Source organism: Phasianus colchicus, chromosome 13 (genome assembly GCF_987193195.1).
Source record: "Phasianus colchicus chromosome 13, bPhaCol1.hap1.1, whole genome shotgun sequence".
Lineage (NCBI taxonomy): Eukaryota > Metazoa > Chordata > Aves > Galliformes > Phasianidae > Phasianus > Phasianus colchicus.
Genome location: NC_143448.1, coordinates 13,136,236 through 13,158,792, shown reverse-complemented (window position 1 = coordinate 13,158,792; position 22,557 = coordinate 13,136,236). Strand labels below are relative to the sequence as shown.

Here is a 22,557-nt window from a genome sequence, read left to right as displayed (position 1 = left end):
TAAAGGTCATTCAAACCCAATAGCTTCACTGAAAATATGCACGTAGCTTTTTAAGAACTGATGTAATAATCCCTGAAAGGCCAGTAACAGTTTTATTAACAAGTGCTACCCCTCAAGAAGCAGTAAATATCCATGTTTTTGTACTATTAGTCAGGATAAGTGACAAGAAAGCCTTTAAAGCGGTAGCAGTGTGTATGTGCAACCGTGGAACCCAGAAATGAAGGTATTTTTCTTTGCCAATGAGTGGACCCGCAAGGTAAGAAGGTAAATTTAAAAGCAGGAAACAAAGACATATTCAGCATGCTATGCCACATACTACAAGTTTATCCTATTTATAGCCAGTGGACAAATGAGGGAGTACTTTAGGCAGTATTTCCCTTCCACTAACACTTGCTATTATACTTGCACTAGGTACATACACAGCAGTTAAAAGAGCACAAACTAAAATGGGCCTTGAGCTGATGGAAAGGTCAACTATAATGGCTTTCAAGATATGTGCTACACAGTTCCTAGGTATCTTCTTTTTATAGCTTCATTAGGGAACCATCCCTTACCAGGCTGAATCCATTTGAACTACTGTTATGCAATTTTTATGTGACAGGCATCTGCTGAACTTCAGTAACAGCAGGAGTATTTTTTATTACTTATGTTTTAATTCATCATGAGTCAGCAGACAAAGTTGGATTCTGTTTACTCAGCAGGAAAAGCACTCGAGTTTGTGTACTACAGGTTACACAAATGAAGTTTTCAAATCAGCGTTACACCAATTGCATGCACTAATTTGAAATTTCAAACAAACTGATGCATGTTTACATCGCTTTACCTTTGTACAATAAAATTACTGTTTCTACGACAGGCAGAGCAAAGTTTAGAGTATCAAAGCTTGCTGACATACAATTCATTTCAAAACACTGGAGTTTATTACATGACTTTCACCTCCACAGCACAAAATACCTCCTATTGAGGCGAAAGCTGAAGCTGAGGTATACCACAGCGATGAACATATATCTAAATGCAGCGTCTGAAGTGTTATTGATTTCTATAGCCAGTCAGAATATGTTCAACAAAACTGCTGTTCTTACTGTTTGGGACCAGCACTACTGAATCCATTTACAAGAGTCTTTGCATTTCAAAAAAGTATTTAGTGGGAAATGAGAAGGGATCCATCAGAGATCAGTGTACTAAAGCTGCTGCAATCAAGAAAGGAGTGTAAATAGAAAACCGGCAATGCTGGAGCTACCTTTCCACCACCAAACCTTTTGAGTTTCATCCAGTCAAAAATTTCTGGAAATCCCTAGAAAATTATTATAAGCATTCTTAAGCCTCTACTCAGGCTTTCTCTCTACAACCTAGTTACACCATTCCCAATTAACAGTAACTTGAGATTAGTTAAAACTGGTAGAAATCCTTGTATGCTACATTTGCTTCTCTTTCAACAGCAGTGTATAATTAGCACTTAATACATTCTAATACAAAAAAAAAAAAAGGAACCTTATTAATTTAACCAGGAAAAATATGATATTGTCTACTCAATCGCTAAATAAATTCAATGCATGTGTATTTTGTTGGCTTTCTGAGGACTCGATTGTATTTTTCTCATGCTGGGATAATGAGTCTTCTAAATTGCTATCTGCAATAAATTTCTTGTGAAATGGTTTGGTTTCCTCTTTCTTCCCCCTTTCATTTTCTGCTCTGAATAGAGAACCCTATAGTGAGATAGAAATTGCAAAAAAAAAAAAAAAAACAATTCAGAGAACACAAATCACTACAGAGTTTGGAAGAGGATAAAACTGACAGGTTCAGTGATTACAAATGCAAGTGGTCATTTCAGTTGTATTCACACCAAGCTTTGTTTCTAACTACATTTCAAAAGTTTGTCAAGAACCGATTCCACTCTCCCCTACAATGGCTCTCTGTGGTTTATTTATGCAATTTTTTTTTTTTTTTTTTTTTTTTTTTGAGGAAAGGCCACTACACCATCACCACCAAAGCTATTATTGTCTTTCTTTCAAGTAGCATCATTTTCTTTACTTTCGAGCAGTTAACTCCTCAAAGTCATCATAAAGATGGGTTCTCCCTTATGACTGTTTTTTGCTGTGTAAAAGTCATCTCAAAAAATGCAAGAATTGCACAGGAAATGCACAGATCTCCTCTGGAGGAACAAATCATAAGCTTATAAAGCTTTCTCTCCCACACACACTTAAGTGACAACATGAGAAACAAGATATTCAGTAGGCACAGAAACTAACGTGGTAAATCTCCTGTGGAGTCAAGTAAGTGCAAAGACCTGATTTAAAAGTAAGATTAAATGAAATAATACTATGCCAAAGACCGCACAGAAAAAAAAGGCAGCCCAAGAATTTTGTTTTCTTGTCCTTGCCACCCCACCAGAACTAGTTACAAAGTATTTTACAGCTGTCACAGGATCTAGATTTACAGCAAGCTGTTCCATGTATGACTGTATTTCTTTCAAGCTGGGCTCTGTTCAAGTCAACTTTGTAGAAGCAACACTGCCTTAAGTGCAAGGGGATACATGTAAGACTTGTGTAAAAAGGTTTTCCCTTCACTTTTTTTTTTTTCCTTTTTCTTTATTCCAATAACAAGCTATTGACCCCCGCTGAACTAGTGATCATACAAATACTGCAGGCTGAAGTTCAAAAGGATTTAAGTATGGTGCATCACACCTTTAACAGACAAGTTACATTTCAAAGGTCAACAGAAGAGCTGCACTCGTTTACACCAGAGTTTGGCTCTTTATCTCTTGCAGCATTTGATTTCAATATGCAGAATGTTCACACTCTGAATGCAGCTGGCTGATGAAAGCTATCATCCATACTGGTTAATTAAAACTAATTTTGATTCACAAGTCTTACCTCAGATGGGTCAGTTCCATCACCATTTCCATTTTGAATGCAGATATTTACTTTCTATCCCTCACTTTAATTATTGTATTTGACACAAATGCAGGGCAGAGTACAACAACAAGACTGCAGCACAGATGTATTTCCCCGTTACAATTCAAACTGTGAGAAGGGGCAACCACTCTTCACCTAACAGTGCAGTGTTTTCTTTCAAATGCTAACATTTTTTTCTAACATCAATAGAAAAATAAACAGTTCAGCTAATATATGCCAATTATTTCTAAAACTATTCTTACATCTTATGGTCCTTTAAATCTCAATAACATTTAAGAGTTCACATCTTTTCTTTGCTTAAGACAGATATCATCACCAACACTATCATCCCCTAAATCACATTGTCCTCTTATCTTCGTTTTACTTCCTTCTCATTCTATGGCAGGCAAGTTTCTAAGCTGCAAGAATGCTGCTGCTGAATTTCTAAGTCTAGTTTTCTACTTTTCCACTATAGTTAACAGCATCTCTTTAAGTGACATTAAATAGGTTACAGGGAATTGCTACTAAAGAGAACAAGTTATCCCAACAGTGTGAATTATCTTTTTTTCTTCCCTAGAATGCTCAGCTAATAAATGTCATTCAGCTTTGTTCACATCATTTTGTATTTAACAGTATTTCATTATTTCGGAGAAAGGGCAAAAGGCTCGACCCCTAATTCTCTTTCTTGTTACCTGGTTCGAAAGTGAGAAAGACTTGTTTTGTATTATTTTATTAACATAGCCCATCTGTCAACCAATACAAATATTGATTAATAACTATTAGAATATAACAAAATACACTGGAATATCTGAATATATATTGTTTTGCAGTAACATTTTTTGATACAGAAGATTCAGGTAAGGGAAGATGAAATAGAACACAAGAATCTCTAAAAAGAGGTAGATTCAGATGTACTGTTTACGAACATGCAAAAGAGTCAAGGTAATGATTACATTCACTTCTATGAATCTTCCCAATAAAAACCACTTTTTCCATGCCTGAAGTAATTCTTTTGGAGGACAAAACCCACAATTTCTTTTTAATTGAAACTATAGGAAAACAACAAAAACCAATTTCAAGAACTGCAGGATTTCAGCCACGGAAGGGGTGATCAGTGAAAGTGCTGCAGTACAGTTTTGGAACAAGACACCTAATCGCGCCTTCTCCCTGCCTGTGCGATTTATAAGGCTTAAAATTACTTATGCATTAAAATTCAAATTGACTGTTGTTTTCTCCTATTCATGGCATATACAGGTAGAAATAATTTCCTGAGCACACAATTCACTTTAATCCATAATATAGTTCTAAATTCATAATGGAGTTAAGCAGTATCAGGAAAAGGAGGAAGAAGAACAAATGACATACTTGGGGAAAAAAAAAAATCAGACAACATTCAATAAGGATATATATATAAGCTTTCCCTTTCCCACCGTCCTCATTTGGTTCCAAGGAAAAAAGTGATCTTTGTATAAGGACAATGGTTCTGAGAATACATTAAGAATCATCCAATAATAGGAACATTCATCTACTGGGATGTTTTTCCTGCTTTTTCTCCTAACAAGCAGTTAATTATAAGCATAATATTTTAAGGCAGACCAACTAATTAGGCAATTGAAAACACTAAGCTTTAGCAAGGCCGAGCTATAAAGTAAAATGACTTAAATTAATCTCATCTTACTTCCTTGAAAGATGAGCACAACCTGATTGGTTATTTGATTGCACTGTTTAACAGTGGGATGATTCTCTCTCATTCCCTCCCACCCCATCCCCCCCCCCCCAAAAAAAAAGAAATGCACAATCCTGCATACTCCACAGATCACACAAAGAATTCAACATTCCATACTACTATTTACTCACTTGATTTAGCATGATGCTAGTTTTTTTTTTCCCCCCCAGGATTTCTCATCATTTGGCTCTTTGCCTTGTTTTTTTCTGAGCTAAAGAATCAATGCTTGTATAACCTGATTTTTAATTAAACAAGCTGATCTCAGACAAACATTGTTTTTAAATTTTGTATTTATAAACACACATAAAAAAAAAGGTGTAATCATCCACTATGAGCCTTACTCACTCATCTGAAGTGAATGGAAAGACTTGTGATTTCCTTGAACTTTGAAATAGATCCTAGAAGCAAAAACCACCACAGATCTATACAGTCAAGCAGAAAAGAAATCAATGTTCTTCTTTTGTCCCTTGGTTGGTCCTGCCCTGATTGTACCAGAAAGAAAAATCAATTGCTATAGAAACAGATGCTCCAATTTATTCAATGACTGTTGTGGAAAATGATCCATCCAAAATTTTACATTAAGAGTTAGTTCAAATCAAAAATGAGTGAAGAACAGTGTAGGTTTTCAGAATGTGTGTGTGTGTGTATATAAATAAAAGACAGTAAGATTTGACAGTTGCGGTGTTGGAGGAGGCAGAACATAAAGCACAGAGAAAGTGACAAGACTGGCATGAAATGCAAGCATAGATTTACAAACATTCATTCAGAATATTAGCAACAAGCTGTGCAATCACACTGGAAGACTGAGAAGAAGACAAGGAGTGCAAAGGTTACAGTTACCTTCCAGATCAAGAAGTCCTGTAAGCAGTGCAGCCATAACACTTTCAGATAAAAGCATAAGAAAAGCAATGACAGCTGTATGAACTGTACTATCGCTCCAAGGATATTGGGGCAGGTAATCTTATCACCACTTCATAGTGGTGAAGCCCACAAAAGGGACTTCCATCAGATTATTTTCCCCTCAGACTGTCTTATAGGCTACAAGGTAGAAGAGTATTCCTAAAGCATTAGTCAAGAAAACGAGTGGTGTCAGAAGAAAAAAGCTTCCACATCCCCTTTTCTTCTGGCAGTGACTGCTGTCACACAGCAACTAAAACCTTCCTTCAGATTTCTTCTGCTACAAGGGACTTAAACTCCATTTTCAGTCCTACTCCAAAGGCTGAGCTATCACGCTGCTGAGAGTAAAACAGTAACAAATATTAAAATTTGAACTCAAGGCTTTTGCAAGGTTGAGAATTAAAGCCACCTATGCAATGTCAGCACACAGAAGAGTTAAGCAACAGGTGATTTTTAGCATGACAAGTTTTGACTTGGACAAAAACTTCAGGTTTAGGATGTTGCATCATGTATCTGCAAAGAAATCTCATGGTGAGGTGCAGCTTCACATGACATCCTACAAAGGCACTCAAGACAGGATCTACTATATAGTATTCAAAAATGCCTTTCTCTCAGATCCACCCCTTAAGACATGCTCTACAATTCTATGGAAATAGTTTTGTGCCAATGTATACAGAATTTAAAAAGGCAAATAAAAAAATAGTTATTTCCATTAAAATCTACGTCTTTTTTTTTATTATTATTATCATGAGTATTATTAACTCGAGATATATATTGGAGAGCCTTTAATTATAAGCATATAATTTTCACAAAGAAGTCATATCTTCCAAGTAATTACAGGCAGCTCTAAAGTATATTATTGTATTATTAAATTAAAAAAAAAAAATCCACTAGTAGAAAGATCAGAAATTAAATATAGAAACATCCAGTATTCAAAGAAATAGTCAGCATAGACAGAAGTGAAATAAGAAGAAAGTGAAGAAGTGAAATAAACTAAATTATTCAGATTTAAAATACCAGAAAGCAATTTTCACACAGAAAAATTATATGCATCAATAGCATGCTGCTGCAGTTTTCTACATCAGATGTAGTTACCAGCAAACTCTTCAGCTCTCATTTATATGAATAAAGAAGTAAACCCAGTTTATCCTGGAGAGCAGCCAGAATATAACTCTTTTTCCTCCTCCCCCAGGGAAAATATTTCCAAAAGGATCCTACTCCTAGTAAGACAAGGAAAATGAACAGCATCATACAGTGAGAGCACAGCACAATAAGCAATATTACCTAACCTCTGCTCTTCAAATTTGTATGTCTGATGTACGTCTTCTTTTTCTAAGCTGAAAACCCAGAACCCTTCACACTATCCAAATGTACTGACAAAGTGACTCAAATAACATATGTCCTGCCCTAGATGGATTAAATAGACCTGTAAGTCTTCACTATTAAGATAGCAGCAAGCCACATTACAACATTTTATCCAAATCTTCATTCAGCCCACAAGAGAGAAATCTGGCTGTGTAATGACCAATGAGGACTTGCACTCCCTTAAGTCATGCTTCTTCATTTACCTTAGCCTAAAATGCCCCATAAATCGTACTACCTAGTCATAAACCAGTGCAGTTTTCATTCTGCTCTCAAAGTCAGCAAGACTTACCCTGAATTAATGATGAACCTTAATGAGATGGAAAATAGTACAGATTAAAAGGGATCTAATACTTAAAACTATATTTCGAGGCTGGGCTGCATATAGACTTTAAGGTTGTTGTTACTCCTTTTACAGTAGAGTTAGAGGATTATCACAGAATCATTGAGGTTGGATAAGACCACTAAGATCATCTAGCCCCTATATGGATACTCCAACTTCATATTTTTTTAAATGACTGAAACCAGTGGCTTGTCCTGATATTGTAATTTCTTTTCATTTTCTCTTAGCTTTCCTGGAGAGAAAGGTAAGACTTCTGTGAAATAAAACAGATCATTTTCTTCTCCTTATGTCAGCAATATAAAATTAATACATTTATTGTCATTTTTTTTCCTATCGTACTCATACACTGAAGTAAAAACACCAGGTTAAAGTGACCAAGAGTTTATTCAGTCTTTACATGAAAACCATCGTACTGCTAAAGAAATATCACCTACATTTGTACCAAGATGAAAAATAATTTATTAGTAGCCTTAACTCTGCGATTATAAAGGCTGTTAAATTTTACAAGGCAGCAACACCTTAGAAAGTGCTCAAAATATCTATCCACCCTCCCAATGAGTAGCTGCATTTGGTGGCACCTCACTGGGAAAACACTAACATGTATCAGTTGGCCTATAAGAAAAAAAGCACGCTAGTTTCAGACTCTTACTCTACAAGCATTTTTATTCTGGCTAATACAAAATGTCATCAGAGTGTATTAAAGAGAAGGAAAGAGAAAAAGCAAGAGAGAAGGTAAATTAATTCCTCCATACCAGAAAGCCAACTTTCAGTCAGCTTTTCCCTGGATGTTTGTATCTGCAAGCCTACTGAGGATTCCAGCAGAAGTAAGTCTATTAATTTTCCATGTACTTGTTGACGAAAAAGCTATCAGGATTACGGGTTGAATATTTCTAGTGTAGGGAAAGTAAGGGATGCAATTAATCTCTGTGAACTAAAACATACCTCTTTTCATTAATCTTTTATTGTAAATGAGCAAAGTAATTGAACCAGTACCACACTGTCAGAATAAATGCAGTGCCAGTGGGATATGCATGAGAGAGCACATACTGATTGAGTATTAAATATCTAACGGCAATAATTTATGGTTCATTACCTCTTTTTGGAGTTCCTTAGTTGCAGAGTGCTTGAATTTTAAGTAGACAGACTTTCAACAGAAACTGCTTTCAAATGCTGAACATAGCAAATGTGCAAAACCCTCAATCTACTTCATTTTAAGAGTTTTGTACTTAGTTGAGCCAACCTCTGCACTGTCAGAAACATGCAAGCTATTTGCAACTTGGCTTAATGCAATTAAAGATACAGTGATGAATATTCCAAGGATCAAAATCTATTTTCATTTTACATATAATTAGGAAGTTGTACGTGTGCAAAACTCATGTACAAAATGTTATGTGTTTTCATACGTAAATGCATCCAGAATGCAATCTTTCTGAAGTAAGAGCTACTGAAATGCCAGTGTTACATCGTAGAATTTCTAGAACTACTGCAGTTGCTCAAGGAGAAAATGTCAGGCATCTACTTGCATAACTAAGTATAATCTGTGATCTCTTTATTATTACTTGATTGTTCCTGATAGCATCATTTTTACAGAGAACTGTGGCAATGTGAAGAGCTCATAAGAATTTGGCCTTTTGCCTCCCTAACACTTCTCAGACTCCTAGCAAAAGGAGGGAAGATGTCACTTTGTCAAATAGACGTACTGTGACCTTCTTCACTAGCAGACCACCTGACATATCCAGATCATCCTCCTCTGACAGACTCTTTCCAGGTTCAAAAAAGATCAAACAAATTGGGTAAATGCCTCTTCTTTTGTACCTCTTGATACTGACTATGCAAGAGTGATTAAATCGGGGACAAAACAGACAGCAGTCAGCCCAGACTCGCAAGGTTTAATTCTCTTTCTTAATTTTACTCTGTTGCCTATTGGAATCAGTCCTGGAATGCACACAGCACTGAGGACCCTGGAGCTGGGTGAATTCTGCTCATCTGCTGAAAATTAAACTGTCCTATTCAGACATTGCTCACTTGGCAAGAGACTGCTCTATGTTTACTGTTTATTGATTTTTGTTAACTGGGACTATAGAGGAGAAGCATTTCAGTTTCAAAGTCGTCCCAGAGGACATTGGCAGGTTACAATCATTTATACTGTAAAAAAGCATCATGTTAATTGACTCTATATTTACATATTATGAATGCATATTTTAATCTGTTTTACATGAATAAGTCCTCCACAATGAAGATTTCATTTCCTTTTTTAAAACAACATAACTACTTTCTTTATTTGAAGAGACAAATCTCTTCTAAATTGTTTTGACCTTTCCCAGTGTCCTTTCTCAAAGTGGAAGTTGTATCTGCCTTCTCGCTTCACGAATTTCTTATCTCTAAAGCAAAGGCATGAACTCAACTTCAAACTGAAACCATTCCATTGTGCTCCTTCTGGTTTGGCAATTCACCCTTTTTGACTTTACTCAAAACAGCCAAATTCTTGACTACCTCAACTAAATTATTTTTAGTCATAATAGATGAAAGACTGAGAACAGACTAGCTTCAGCAACACTAGAAGATGTCTCTGGTTAAAACCGGGAAGACAAGGAGACATCGTAGGCTAACGAATACAAAGGTCAGGACATTAATCTTGTCTAGAGCAGAAATGACTGAACATGGCACTCCTGCATCTTGGCAGAAGCATGTCTGGCTGCTGAATGACCTGCTGCTGCTGCTTAATATTTTCCCCCTCGACCTTGGCAAGGTTTTACTCTCCCTGTGCAAATCTGAGTTTGAAAGCAGTTGCATTAAGATGAAATACCTTCTTATCCAGCTCTAATTTCATCATCATGAGATCAAGTCTCAGTCAACAAAAATTTGATAAAATAGCACCCATTTATTCAGCACAGTCCCTGGCCTCAAGGCTTCATTTTTAGGCGTTGCAAGTTCTTAGTGGAAGTCATCTCCAATACTTAGCTATATGTTACAAATGAAAGTTTACAGAACTCCATGCACATGTTTAGACCATGAGTTTACATCAGTATAAAGGGCTGTTTTTCTTACATAATTTTTGCTTTTGGTTATGCACAATAGTTTCTGTAACTAAACATTTTTATCTAACATTAAAAAAAAGCATCAATAAATCTTTTGCTCTACCTTTTGATCCTATCGGTCAGCTACGCCCCAATTTTTTTTCTCCTCTACAATCACAGCAATATTAAAAGCTAAATGAACTACACTCTGAACAGAGCAAGACAAAGGTATCCTCAGAATATATGATTTCCCTTGCATGGTATCCATTCATTTTCATACAGTAATAGGTAACACAGAAATTTCCCACCAGCAAAGAAAATGCTTCTGTCCTAAGGCTTCTGGTGAAATCCTAATTAGGAAGCATTTTACATTTCTGTTTGTCAAGATCTGCGTTTAGAGCACTGAAATGAAACAATTAAACACATTCACACTACAGCCTTGTAAGTTACTGTTCCATTGCTTCATTCTCACATCACTCCCTATTCCTCTAATAAATATGTGTACTCTAGGGGCTTATCTGTTACTCTTCTATATCTTTACAGCACCTCTACAGCAATCTTCTATTGTGTTCTGAATTACACCCTGAAGAAATCGTTCTCCCTGTCACTGAGACAGACCAATTCATTTCATGACTAGAAATTTTTTTTTAATGCCTTTTCTATAGTATCTAAAGATGCAAGTCCTCCCATATCAATGCCTGTACTTACAGAGACAGTAGAATGTGCAAAGTTCATAGCAATTTTTATTCTAATAAGCAACCACCTGATGCTCAATGGTCAATACAGGAACATAGTAATGCACATTAAAAAATGAACTTAAACGTAGGCAAACAAAAGTGACAAGCAAATGCAACAGAACATTATATAGTTTTCCTCTAAAAGCCATTTGAACATCCTATCAGTATCAGAATGGAATAGTAGCAGAGTGCATATGAAATTTAATTTTGAATGATATTGAAAGGTCAGTACAGAATTGCTCAGCTCATATTTTTGTGAAGATAACATGTGTGAACTAGTTATTTCCTCCCTTTAACATATAATGACCTTGTCCATTGACTTAATGAGAAAATTATACATGCTGTACTCAGATTTAACAAACTCTTCAGAATTAAAGATATACCAAAGGAAGGAGAAAAAAAACAACAAAAAAAAAAACACAGAACAAGACTGAAACCTCACACTTACATTCCGACCATCTGGTGAAAGAAAGCTCAGAGATACCAACACAATGACCCACAGAGTCTATATTATGACACCTGCTGGAGCAGAGATGGGGAGAAATATCTGTGTAATACATTCTTCTACCACAGGTGCACTGACCTTATTAATGCTATATAAGGCAAACAATGCATATGGTTAAAGTACCAAGGCACATGTGTGCTGCTGGTAGCAAGGAATGGAAAAAGACTGCATCTGAAACAGGGAAGTGCAATTACAGTTTGAGATGACTTCTCTAATGTTAATTACACTCAAATTGCTTAGCATATGCATCTCAGTTCTAAAGGTTCCAGTGGTATTCCACATCAGAGAAAGAAACACTCATTCGCTAATTTTAAAGCATTTAAATTTCTGATCAATTTGAGCAAGAAATTGATTTCCTCATTTCAGTAACAAACATTGAGACCTGATACAATAATAGGATACTCTCAAATGTTTAAAAACTGGAGAAGAGAGAATAATAACTCCTAATTCTCTTTCTAGCTCTGATATAGCCACTGTATAACTCTGCTTCTTTTATTCTTTATGCCTTTAGCCATCTGCAAATTGCCAGCATTCAAAAGATTTGAAATTTGTACGATTAGCATCCCTAGGCCCTGTAAGAGAGAACTAAATAATATAACAAAGTAATGATCTGCACTTGCTTTCCATTGCTTCCTAGTCACAGCTGAAGAAATCAGTTTTGAGATACAGAAGCTTAAATAGATTGATAATTGCCTGCATATCTCCTTTCCTGCTGAGATAAATCAGCACTCTGGACATGCTTGTGAGAACTGCTCCCAGATTCAAGAGGCAAAAGACTAATTAACGAGTGCTCACCAAAGGGCATGTTTCAAATATGTGGTTCTCTTGTTTTATTTTGGATAGGATATGACCAGGCTCTCATTTACTTGCCATGTACCAAAAAATGTATTTATGTGGTAAAGATATACTCTGTATTACACATCCCTGGGTCAAGGGACATCTGCACTCAAGTGGAATAAGTTACAGCCTCCATAAGTGATCCCACTACACAGTTGTATCAGGAACAGAGAGATACAAACATGGGAGCACAGCATCACAACAACACTGTGTTGGTCACAAACCACATGCTGCTGAATAGGCACAGGCTGTTTAGGGCCACAGTTAATTGAAGAATAAGTTTTAACAGAATGGTCTTCATCCTTCTTTTTCCACTTCTCTCAGCTTATTTCTGATTACATGCATGCTTTTAATTTGATTAGCACTCTGAGATTAGATCAGAAAGGGTCTTCTGCAGAACAGAATTCCACAAGGGCACCCAAGGGGAATCCATTAGGGACCCTAACGGCTGATACATTTTTGAAAAATCAACTCAAAGTAATGTATAAAGAATATTAGGTTCAGTTAAATGTACAGGTTACGTACGAAGCCTGAGTGAAAGAACTGGCTACTGCACTTTCTTTTTCTTTGGAAAAATTTGAAAAGAACAAAGATACTGAATTATGTTGGTTCTTGTATTACCCACTGCTTCTCAAAGCAAGTTATTCACAAGAATATGAAAGTTTCCCAAATACAAGTGCTGGATTCAATGAAACAAAACAAAACCAGAGGTAAAAAATTAGTCATGCTGACATCCATGTAGGTATCAACCTTATTCAAACTTGTCATCTGAGTGAGCGTAACAAGGACCAAAGCTCTGCACTATGGTTTTAGAGGTCCAGAGATGAGCATCTTGCTGATGATCTATCTTAAAAGTAACCACAGCGTGGCAGTGTAGCATTCCAACTGCAAATGTGCATTTGTTTCCTTAGAGCCAGATGACAGAAAATGGAAAAAAAAGAAACACAGAAAAGCACATATGGGGATGACAAGTTCTCTAAAACAACTATTTTGTTCTACAGCTCTGTTTCCATCAGTCTGCATTACTAGTGCTCATTGACATGGCCAGGCTCGCATTCTAGAGTCTCCTGAGTTCTCATTTTGTATGAATGCTTATAAAAGCAAAGGTGCTATGGAGTGCTAGGTCACTGACAAAAGCTATTGGGATATGGAGCTGGGACTGTGGAAAGGGAGTAAAGGTGGTTTTTCTTTAGCTCTGAAAAAAATTCATCATCCAACATCTTATATTCGGTGAAAGACTTCACTTTCGACAAATTTATACTTTCTACCAGAAACAAAGAAATGAAACGGCTTCACCTTCAACATCAGCAAGTGACATGAAGCATTCTTGGCTCGCTTTCATGAGTATTTCAGGATCATGGTAGAACACTTCACAAGCAGGCCTTGAATTCTGAAGCAAGTCTGCACTTGAAGGTCATGTGATAAACAAATCACTTAACATTTACAGAATAATTTTTTAAAAATACTTCAGCTAGTTAAGACTGCAAAAGCCAGAAACTACATATTTATCAGAAATTCGTATTTATGGGAAGGTATACATGGGTTTCATCAACCGGTATGTAACCAAGCTTTCCAGGAGTTCTGTTCCCCCACCTCAAAATAATGAGATAACAAAAGCTATAGTAGTTCACAGTTTCTCTAAAAGTTGTACAAGTTCACATTAAGGCAACTCAAGGCCTGTTGGCAGCAGTGCTTCATGCATCACATGGCTTTCAATTGAAATACTGATCAAGTCTGGTCCTACTGCATATTTACAATTAAAGTTTCAAGGTGATATGATATTGCATAACATTAAGTGTAGATTTCATTTGTCCTTCATTATTAATCAACCTTACAGTCAAAAATCCATTAACACGAACCGCATAATAAAAATCAACAATTTGAAATGAATTCCCATATGAACAAAACATTTCAAATGCTTCACAGTCCTCTTTCACCAGATCTAGTTCAGTAGCACTCTGTCTCTGAAGTCTTCATAATGCTTTTTTATCTTTTGAAAGGAAACATTTTTCTTAGACTTTTATATCATCCTTATCACCCTACATCAGTTTCAAATGTATTCCCTTTCTGCATTACATGTCCTCTAGCATCTCTTTTACCATTTTGCAAACAAAAAACAAAATTTTTCCTGTGAATCTCCCCTTTGTATTGACTCAGAAAAAGAGGCATTGTTCTAAACTAAATTACCAGAATCAGATATTGAAGGCAACCTTCCTCTGCTTAATGGGCTGGTAAGTACACTAAGTGAAAATTCATAGATAAAATGCATAAACTCAAATTAACAGTTGGTTTGCTAAATATAGCTTGCCTTGGTAATATAGGCCCTTGAGTATCTCCCACTGATGTATTGAATTACAAAATATACCTTCAATGATGATTTTTTTTTTCCTCCTCCCTTTTTTTCCTCCTCCACTGCCCCCTTGATTTTTTTTTTAATGAAGCAAATTCCATCTGGTATGCACATGTAGCATGTTATTCACTTCAAAAACAATGTTACCTTCCAAAGAAGGAAACTAAGCCATTCTATTAATAAAGATCTTCTTACCAATTGTGACTGGAACCTCTCAAGATTTCAGATTTAACTACTTTTCATGGATGCGAACAGCATGATTGCTTATATTCTACAGAGTAGAGGTGACTTTGTCATGCTAAAAATCTGTGCTTTTTGATGTTAACTAACTTCCTGTGAAATCCTGTGAATGCAAGATAAGGAGGCTTTTACCTGAGAGCAGTGAAAGCTGATAAGGGAGGCGTTTGATTAAGCTCAACTAAGATTATGAGAAAGTTATTGATGCCTTATCTCAAAAGGACTATACAGTTAGACAGCTATCTCAAAAAGAAGCCCTCCTTTTTCTCAGTTTCAGACAAAGCCAGAATCCAACCATTTTTAATCCAATCACAGAATGCAGACACCATACTCTTAATTCAGCTGAAGTTGTAACATTTCTATGGCAAACTAGGCACAACATTTATGACAAAATCCAGAACACAATATATGGAATTCTCAAGCATTACATTTTAGACAAAGATGTCTTCACATTTTTAGCATTTCCCTACCTTATACTTAATGATTTTTTTTTTTTTTACTTCAGGATTTCTAGGATGCAAATGATATCCTATCTCAAGCATTTGCAAGAAGATCATTAATATTCCAATTAATAAACCACTGTTAAGACATAAGCAGTGGAAAAACTACAATCCTACAACACACCTCCTGCTCAGATGTCCCTTTGTAGAGCAAGTAGCTATGCTCCCCCCCCTGTTGTTTCATTTAAGTTCAAAAGTCTCCTGTTGCCTGTACAGCATCAACAATGTCTTTAGACAGAATCCTGTTTAGTGAAAATACTGGCACTGCTCTGGAAATGGAGCAGAACAAAAGACCCTTGACAGCTATGCTGTACAACTGAAATGCCCCCATTTTCTTCTGCAGTCCACAATGCCCTTAAAACAAACCTGAGAAATGATCTCCACATCTTCTGGACTCATCATTCCTTTCCTGCCATTTCCTCCAGCACAAGGTATCTGCTTTTTGCAGCATCTGTAACATATACAGTACTTATTTCTCAAAACCATACTTATCCACCAAGCAGTTCTGAGCTGCAATTTTTAGTTCCAGGATGCATAGTATGTGTTGCAGTTACCCACACTTCTAAGGAACATGATGCTGAACTGATGCGAGACTGGGACAGCTATTGAACTTGCTGATCTCTCTCTTCTTTTGTAAATTGCCTCACACAATGCTTTAAGTACACAGACTTGGTCAAGCAACTGTAATTATCAAAACATGTGAAACTGGATATGTAATTTGCACTCCATCATTCTTTCATTTTCATACTGTTGTATTTTTTTCATTTTGAGTTGCAATGCTGCAGATTTGAGTTACATAGCGTTTGCTCTCAGCTGTTCTTCTTAAAGCAATAATCTATGAGGCATCCCACTTAAATTACTAAATTTCTGCCCTAACATACACTTATTTTTCATCTTAAATCCCAACATTAGCTGCCTTAACAAAAGGCAGTTTTGTTTAACACTAGTTCTGAACTATTCTTCAGACTGTTTACTTTTATGCTTATAATGTGTATGTTAAAAGTGTTAATATGTTATGGCTTTATGATTTTTGGTTATCAGTATTCCACATCACAACATCATGTGGGTCCCTCCACCCCACTAGTCACAGAACTGGGCCAAATATAGCAATTTGAATATTTTCAAGATAACGACCAAAACAAATATGATCTCTGGAAGTTCTGCAAATAACTAAGCTAAAGATCTAAGTAGTGCTGTGCTTATCTAGCACAAATGTGCATGTTCCTCAAATAAAAAAGAAAGTATTGATTTGCAACTGTTAGAAGATCTGTTTCCTCTAAGCACAACTGGCTTAAAGCACTTTCTGCAGTATACTATTGTTGATCATCAAATACAGCATATTCCTACATCAGCAGTGTAGGAGGTAAGATTATTCCTCTGAGAATTACTGTATTCAAGAGGCAAGGGATAAAAATCTTCACAAAATAGACAAGTTACAAGTTAAAATGAAATAAAATAATGCACCAGAGGCTTCTGCGGCTAATAATGCTTGTTTTTCATCTCCCAGACTTGTCTCCTGCCGTATGGGATAAAACAATGTTTCACTCCCATTATTTTTAATTTAAGTTTATAAAAATTTTGGTGAACTCTTCTTATCTCTTTCTTATGCAGACCTAAAAAACAGCTTGCTGAATTTGTAGAGCTGTACCACAGACTGATTTTCTGAGCTTATACAGCATACAGCTTATACAGAGTGATATTAAAGTAGTGTAAGAATGCCAGAGACTTCAGTACTGTTTATCTAATGAATTCTCTTTAGGCTTAATTTCTTCATTCACTTTTTTCCTCATACTGGAAGGAAGGTGAGTCATTCTGCATGCAAACAATAACCATTTCAGTTAGCATGAAGAAACTACTTCAGACTATCAACAGGCAACTAGGGGAGCCTTGAGATAGAATGGAAGGCAAATTGACCAAACATTGATTTATAACAAGAGCCAGCCAAAGAAGGCAGAAATGTGAAAACAGTAGGAGCAGAGTGTGAAACAAAAACCTGAACTGTCAGGGTACTGAAGGAAGAACCAGCTGCTTTCCTCAGTGACATAAATTGAAGTAGAAGTCACCAGGCAGAGATATAAGCAGTGCTATTGCAACAAGACGTAAATAACCTCGACCACTTCAAAAGAGTTGTTCTGTAGAGCTGAAAGCAACCACTGGTTGCTGGATGGATAAATCACATTCACTCTCATAAGGTAACAGGCTAGAGGATGCATTCTTCTGAGAACAAGAACTGTGTAGAAGAGTGGGAATATTCTCTCTTACTAAGATATCTACACCACAGAAATCCCATGTTTAGGGTCTGAAGCCATGCCTATGGATTACTGAGTAGTTGTTACTGGCACTACTCTTTCAGTGTATACCAAAGTACCACATAAGCACTGCCAAAATAGAAAGACAGAACTAACAGTAATCAGTTGTATGTAGGTTGCTCTACAATTAATGACTCCTATTTATTTCTGCAAAATCTACAACTATTGTGCAAGAAGCACAATAACACCATTTGATAGAATAAATTCTCAGCTACAAAACACTATTTTTCACTGTAGTCACCACCATTAGCTATGTATTTTTGACAGCGATGAGTTTGAGCCTGCATGCCATGCTTGTAAAAAATCCTCACCAGTGGATGTGATCCCGTGATCCCCTGTTGCTGTCACAACTGCTGAAACTCAGCACCCACTGCCTCACTGTGCTCACATCCACGGTTTGGTCTCCATAAACATTCAGCAGTTGATAAGGATCAATGGTTGCCATTTTTTCTGCATGGAGGAATTCAATGACACACTTTAGCTTCATCCACGCTTCCATAAGACTTGAAAACAGTCAAAGGAAAAGTTGCATGGCCATTTTGTCCACTTCCTATAAGCTGTCCCTTTAACTACAAAACTGAGTGGAAAGTGGTCCACTGAATTTTCAGAGTAATTATATCAGAAACAAGGAGCTTACTGTATTTCAATGCACCTCCCAGGAACTAAAAGTAACTCACCTACTTCTGAGACAGTTTTGCAGTTTCTTATAATCCTTGTTTTCTTGACTGCTTCAATTTTGCTATCAGATGTGTCTTGGCAGGTAGATCCATTTACAACTTTGACAATAGCTTGTATTGTTTTGTTCTGTTCCCTCTTTCTCAAACATGCTGAAAGATTTGCCTTTAAGAAAGGCCTGACGACAACATAAAATGATGATCTTACACTAACACTCAAAAGAGAAGATGGGCTAGGATAACATGCCTCAACCTGAAATTCTGCACAGGAAAAAAAAATATAGAAATCAGCAAAAAACCCAAGCTTTCTTGTCATTGTCACTTCATCACTATTTCACCTTTAATATTTTATCTCAATCTACAGGAAAACAAGAAAACAAGATTAAACTAGACTTAACAGACTTAATAGACTTATTTTCTTTAAGAGAAAGAAAATAAAATACTGCTGATTGATAATCAGTTTCAGTGTCCATACATGCATACAGTCTTAGTAATGAAATGGATATTTCTGCTAGATCAGCTGGGAAACACTGCAATATGATTACATTTGTTGAATTATTGTACATAGTACACCATGTTCTTACAGACTAACAGTTTCAGATAGCAAGAGCAAGCCAGATTGTAGTGCTTTACAAACCAGAACCTTCTTATCAACAGAAGGGAAGAAGGGAGACATTTTAGCTCAATGTCTCAGATATTTTGATGAATTATTAGTTTATAATCATCTCAAGAGAATCATTGCTCTTAAAAAAGTTTTAAGTCTGATACATGATGCCATAAGTCTTTCTGCCTTAGCGAATTCCCTCCAGCTGGTTTTTAAACAGAACGACTGCCAGTCTTAGAACCAAATATTCTAGTTTGAATTAGATTATCATTAGAAAAATCACCTTGGGAAAGTCAAATTACATCAGGCTAAAAAGGAAAATCATTATTTCCCTTCACATGCGTACCACTGATTTGTAAACCCATAAAGCTGATTAAAAAAATTAAGAAAGAGAGTCACTTCTGAAGATTTTTTGCATCAGTAACCTGCCTCAAAGCACCATGAATCTAGTCAATGGACAAATGTCTATAAAAATAACTAATGGTAAGAACACTAAGCCAAAATAGCTAACCAGTCACCCATCTGCAAAATTAAAAATAAATTCACATGTGCAATAGATGTCGTCATCACTTCTCTGCCATTCTAAAAAAGGATGAATCTTCTTACCCCCACTGACTGCAATTAAAGTTCATTTTTCATTTTGGAACCAGGCTATCACTGAAATGGCTCACAATTAAACATCTAAACTTTGGAAAAAGTATTTTAAACAAAGTTGTTTGTTTGTTTTTTAAATTTTCAACTGAAATTGTCACAGCTGCTCATCTTGTCTGATGCCCTGGAAAGGGCATCCTATGCCTCTACATCATTAACTCCTTCAGCAGTGCAGTCACGGCTAACATGCTCATACTCCCTACTGTCATCTTCTCCCATGAACTTATAATTGCTAAATAGTCACACATCTTCAGAAACAGCTGTTCAGGTTACCTCAGCAGATTGCATTTGGGGTCTGTAAGTTAGAAAACCTATCTCTGAATGCCTTTAGTGTAAGGAACTAACTTCAGCAGCAGGAATCCTACTTTCACAGCAAGTAGTCTAACGAATACGATATTACATTGAGTATGGTATTACATAAAAGATGAGACTGCTATAATTTAAGACAGAAAATAATGTTCAGTTCTTTCAGATGTCTTTCAGGCATTTACTGTTAGAAAGCTACAGATCTGTTATCAGTCTAATCCAGGCTCCAGAAGACAGAGTTGAGATGCACAACTCTTTGGCTAGCTATTGGCCCATTCCATATTGTAACATAGGTACTATCCACCAGAAGCAATCAGCACTGGAAAAAGGCTCCCAACCAGAACCCTCCCTTAGGGCAGCCCTTGTCCTGATGTGGCTGGCATGCCCCATTCCCAGGCTGCTCGTATCAGCATGGCACCAGGCTCTCATCAACCAACATTTGCCTGAGCCACAGTTTGCACAGTGCTCCAGGTACTAAAAAGCCCAAAGGAACGTGAAGTTTTCGATTGTCTTCCCACGCACGCTATATATAGCTCAATTTTGGTTTTTTACTGTTTCAAATAACCACCACAAAAAACACAAAAAACAAGTATACATAAATTGCAAAACCTTTATATATATATATATATTTATATATATATATATATATATATACACACACACACATATATACACACACACATATATACACACACACACATATATATATATATATGTCAGAAACTGAAATTTGTTGCTTTAATTAATTAAATCTTTAAAGAAATTTTTGGAGAAAGAAAGCAGACTGATAATTTTTTTTTCTCCCATATCAACATGCAGATAGTTTTAATAAAGGATAAAATTCATCTCAGGGATAAAACATTTTAGCAGCACTAATAATAATAGCAAAACTACATCCTTCAAAGTTCCAATTCTAGCTTCCAACACAGGAACATGAATAAATCAAGCAATTTTATTAAAGTCAATTGGAGAAAAATAAAAATAGAAGCATATTTAGCACCTTCCCAATCAGCCTGTTATCAAGATTAGAACACTAGTGAAACAGATCCATCATCTTTTCTTTATATATGGCATTTTCTAAAAGAGCCTAGCCATTTAGCCACTTGCTCTACTTGGTCTTTCTGCAGAGACCAGGTTTATTTTCTGAGTCCAGAAGGAGCTCAACTGTAGAATATTTACATTATCCAAATACATTTTAGACATGAGTGTGCAGAAATAAAAGTGACTTCAATGAACTTCCTTCTTATTATTCTTCCTAGGTGAAAAACTCTGTATAAGTCAGTAGGTATCAGGAACAGATTTTAAATTCAATAATCTAATCCTAATGAAGATTAATTTACTATTCTCCTAAATGGCCTTTTTGGATGCAAGGCCTGCTTTCAGTGGAAGCCAATTGCCAGGATTGTATCACAAATTAGACTTCTGAGAAGTAAGCAGCAAGTTTGTTAATTACTGGGATTAATTTAATGCGCTTACTCTCATTAAGGTTTATGAGCCATGCTGTCTATAGGAATGTGTTAAAGTCCACAACAGCAACACAAAAGTACCATGAGGCAATTAAGGCCACTGATGAGTTTTGTAACTGAGGAAGGGAATAGCAATGCACGTGTTTTGTGGAAAACAGCATTATTACATAAAATTAAAGGCTAATAATTGCAACAATTAAATGAAAGTGATTTTAGTTCCAATAAATTTTCAATAAATTATTTTCTGAAAACAGGAAAGCATGCACTTCAACAGCAAGGCACAAGCCCTTCAGTGGGGACCTGTGTAACAAAATGCTCCCATGGTTGATTTACTTACCACCAAAATCTAGCAACTATTCCTTCCTTCGAATACCAAAAGAAAGTCAGCATTCATACAAAAATGCTACTAAGGGAATAGCATTTAATTAAATAGAGCAATAAGATATCTTTTTTAGTGCTTCTTCAAGCACTGATTTTAAAAATAGGTGCATTTTTAAAAGTCAAACTTAACAATACTACTTAAGAAACAAAATGGATGCCTCCAAATGTACCAGATTTACACCACCAAAGAGCAAAAACAGCACAGACCAAAATTACTGAAGTTACACAAGGCTAGAAGGCCACAATTTCTGTACTTAGTCCACCCCATAATCTTCATAACCTCCAAGGACTTTCAGTTTGACATATCTAAGAATAGAATAACTTCCAGCTTCCCAGTATGATTTCAAAAAGCTTCCAGGAGAAATAACTCCCTCCTCCCACCTCTGAAAACATTATCTTTAACACGTTATTGGTTGAAAAGCAAACAAGGATGACTTTGGACACACCTCTGCTTTGAAGATGGTCTGAAGTTCTCTAGCACTCCCAGTGTTGTCTGGAACTGAGCTTAACCTCTCTGCTTCTGCTTTTATCCATCATAAAAGCAAAATAGCTGTAGATCTTCTCCTAGTGCAGTTTTATAGGTTTGAATGCAGCTCCATTAACCTACTGCAGCTGAGCCTGGCTTCAGCTGGGGCATGTAACTGATTAATACACTTGGGTCTGTGGGTCAACCCTGGGGCTGCAAGGGTGGCTCTGTAGAGGGGCTGGTTCCCATGGTCACATCTTGGGGTGTGATACAGCAGGTGGTGGTACCTCTGTGA

General features: G+C 36.3%; 1 long non-coding RNA gene across 3 annotated transcripts; it reads right to left on the bottom strand.

The window, feature by feature from the left end:
• Positions 1–12,869: 12,869 nt before the first annotated feature.
• Positions 12,870–22,327, bottom strand: LOC149916165 (uncharacterized). Of its 3 annotated transcripts, none has more exons than XR_016470586.1 (5): positions 22,243–22,327; positions 18,392–18,649; positions 18,026–18,164; positions 15,772–15,856; positions 12,870–13,719 (listed from the first exon to the last, which is right to left on the bottom strand). It is a non-coding gene; the product is annotated as an uncharacterized LOC149916165 (long non-coding RNA). The 3 variants fall into 3 exon arrangements; XR_016470585.1 differs by lacking the exon at positions 12,870–13,719 and adding an exon at positions 13,733–14,308; XR_016470587.1 differs by lacking the exon at positions 12,870–13,719 and adding an exon at positions 15,518–15,674.
• Between the last annotated feature and the right edge of the window lie 230 nt (positions 22,328–22,557).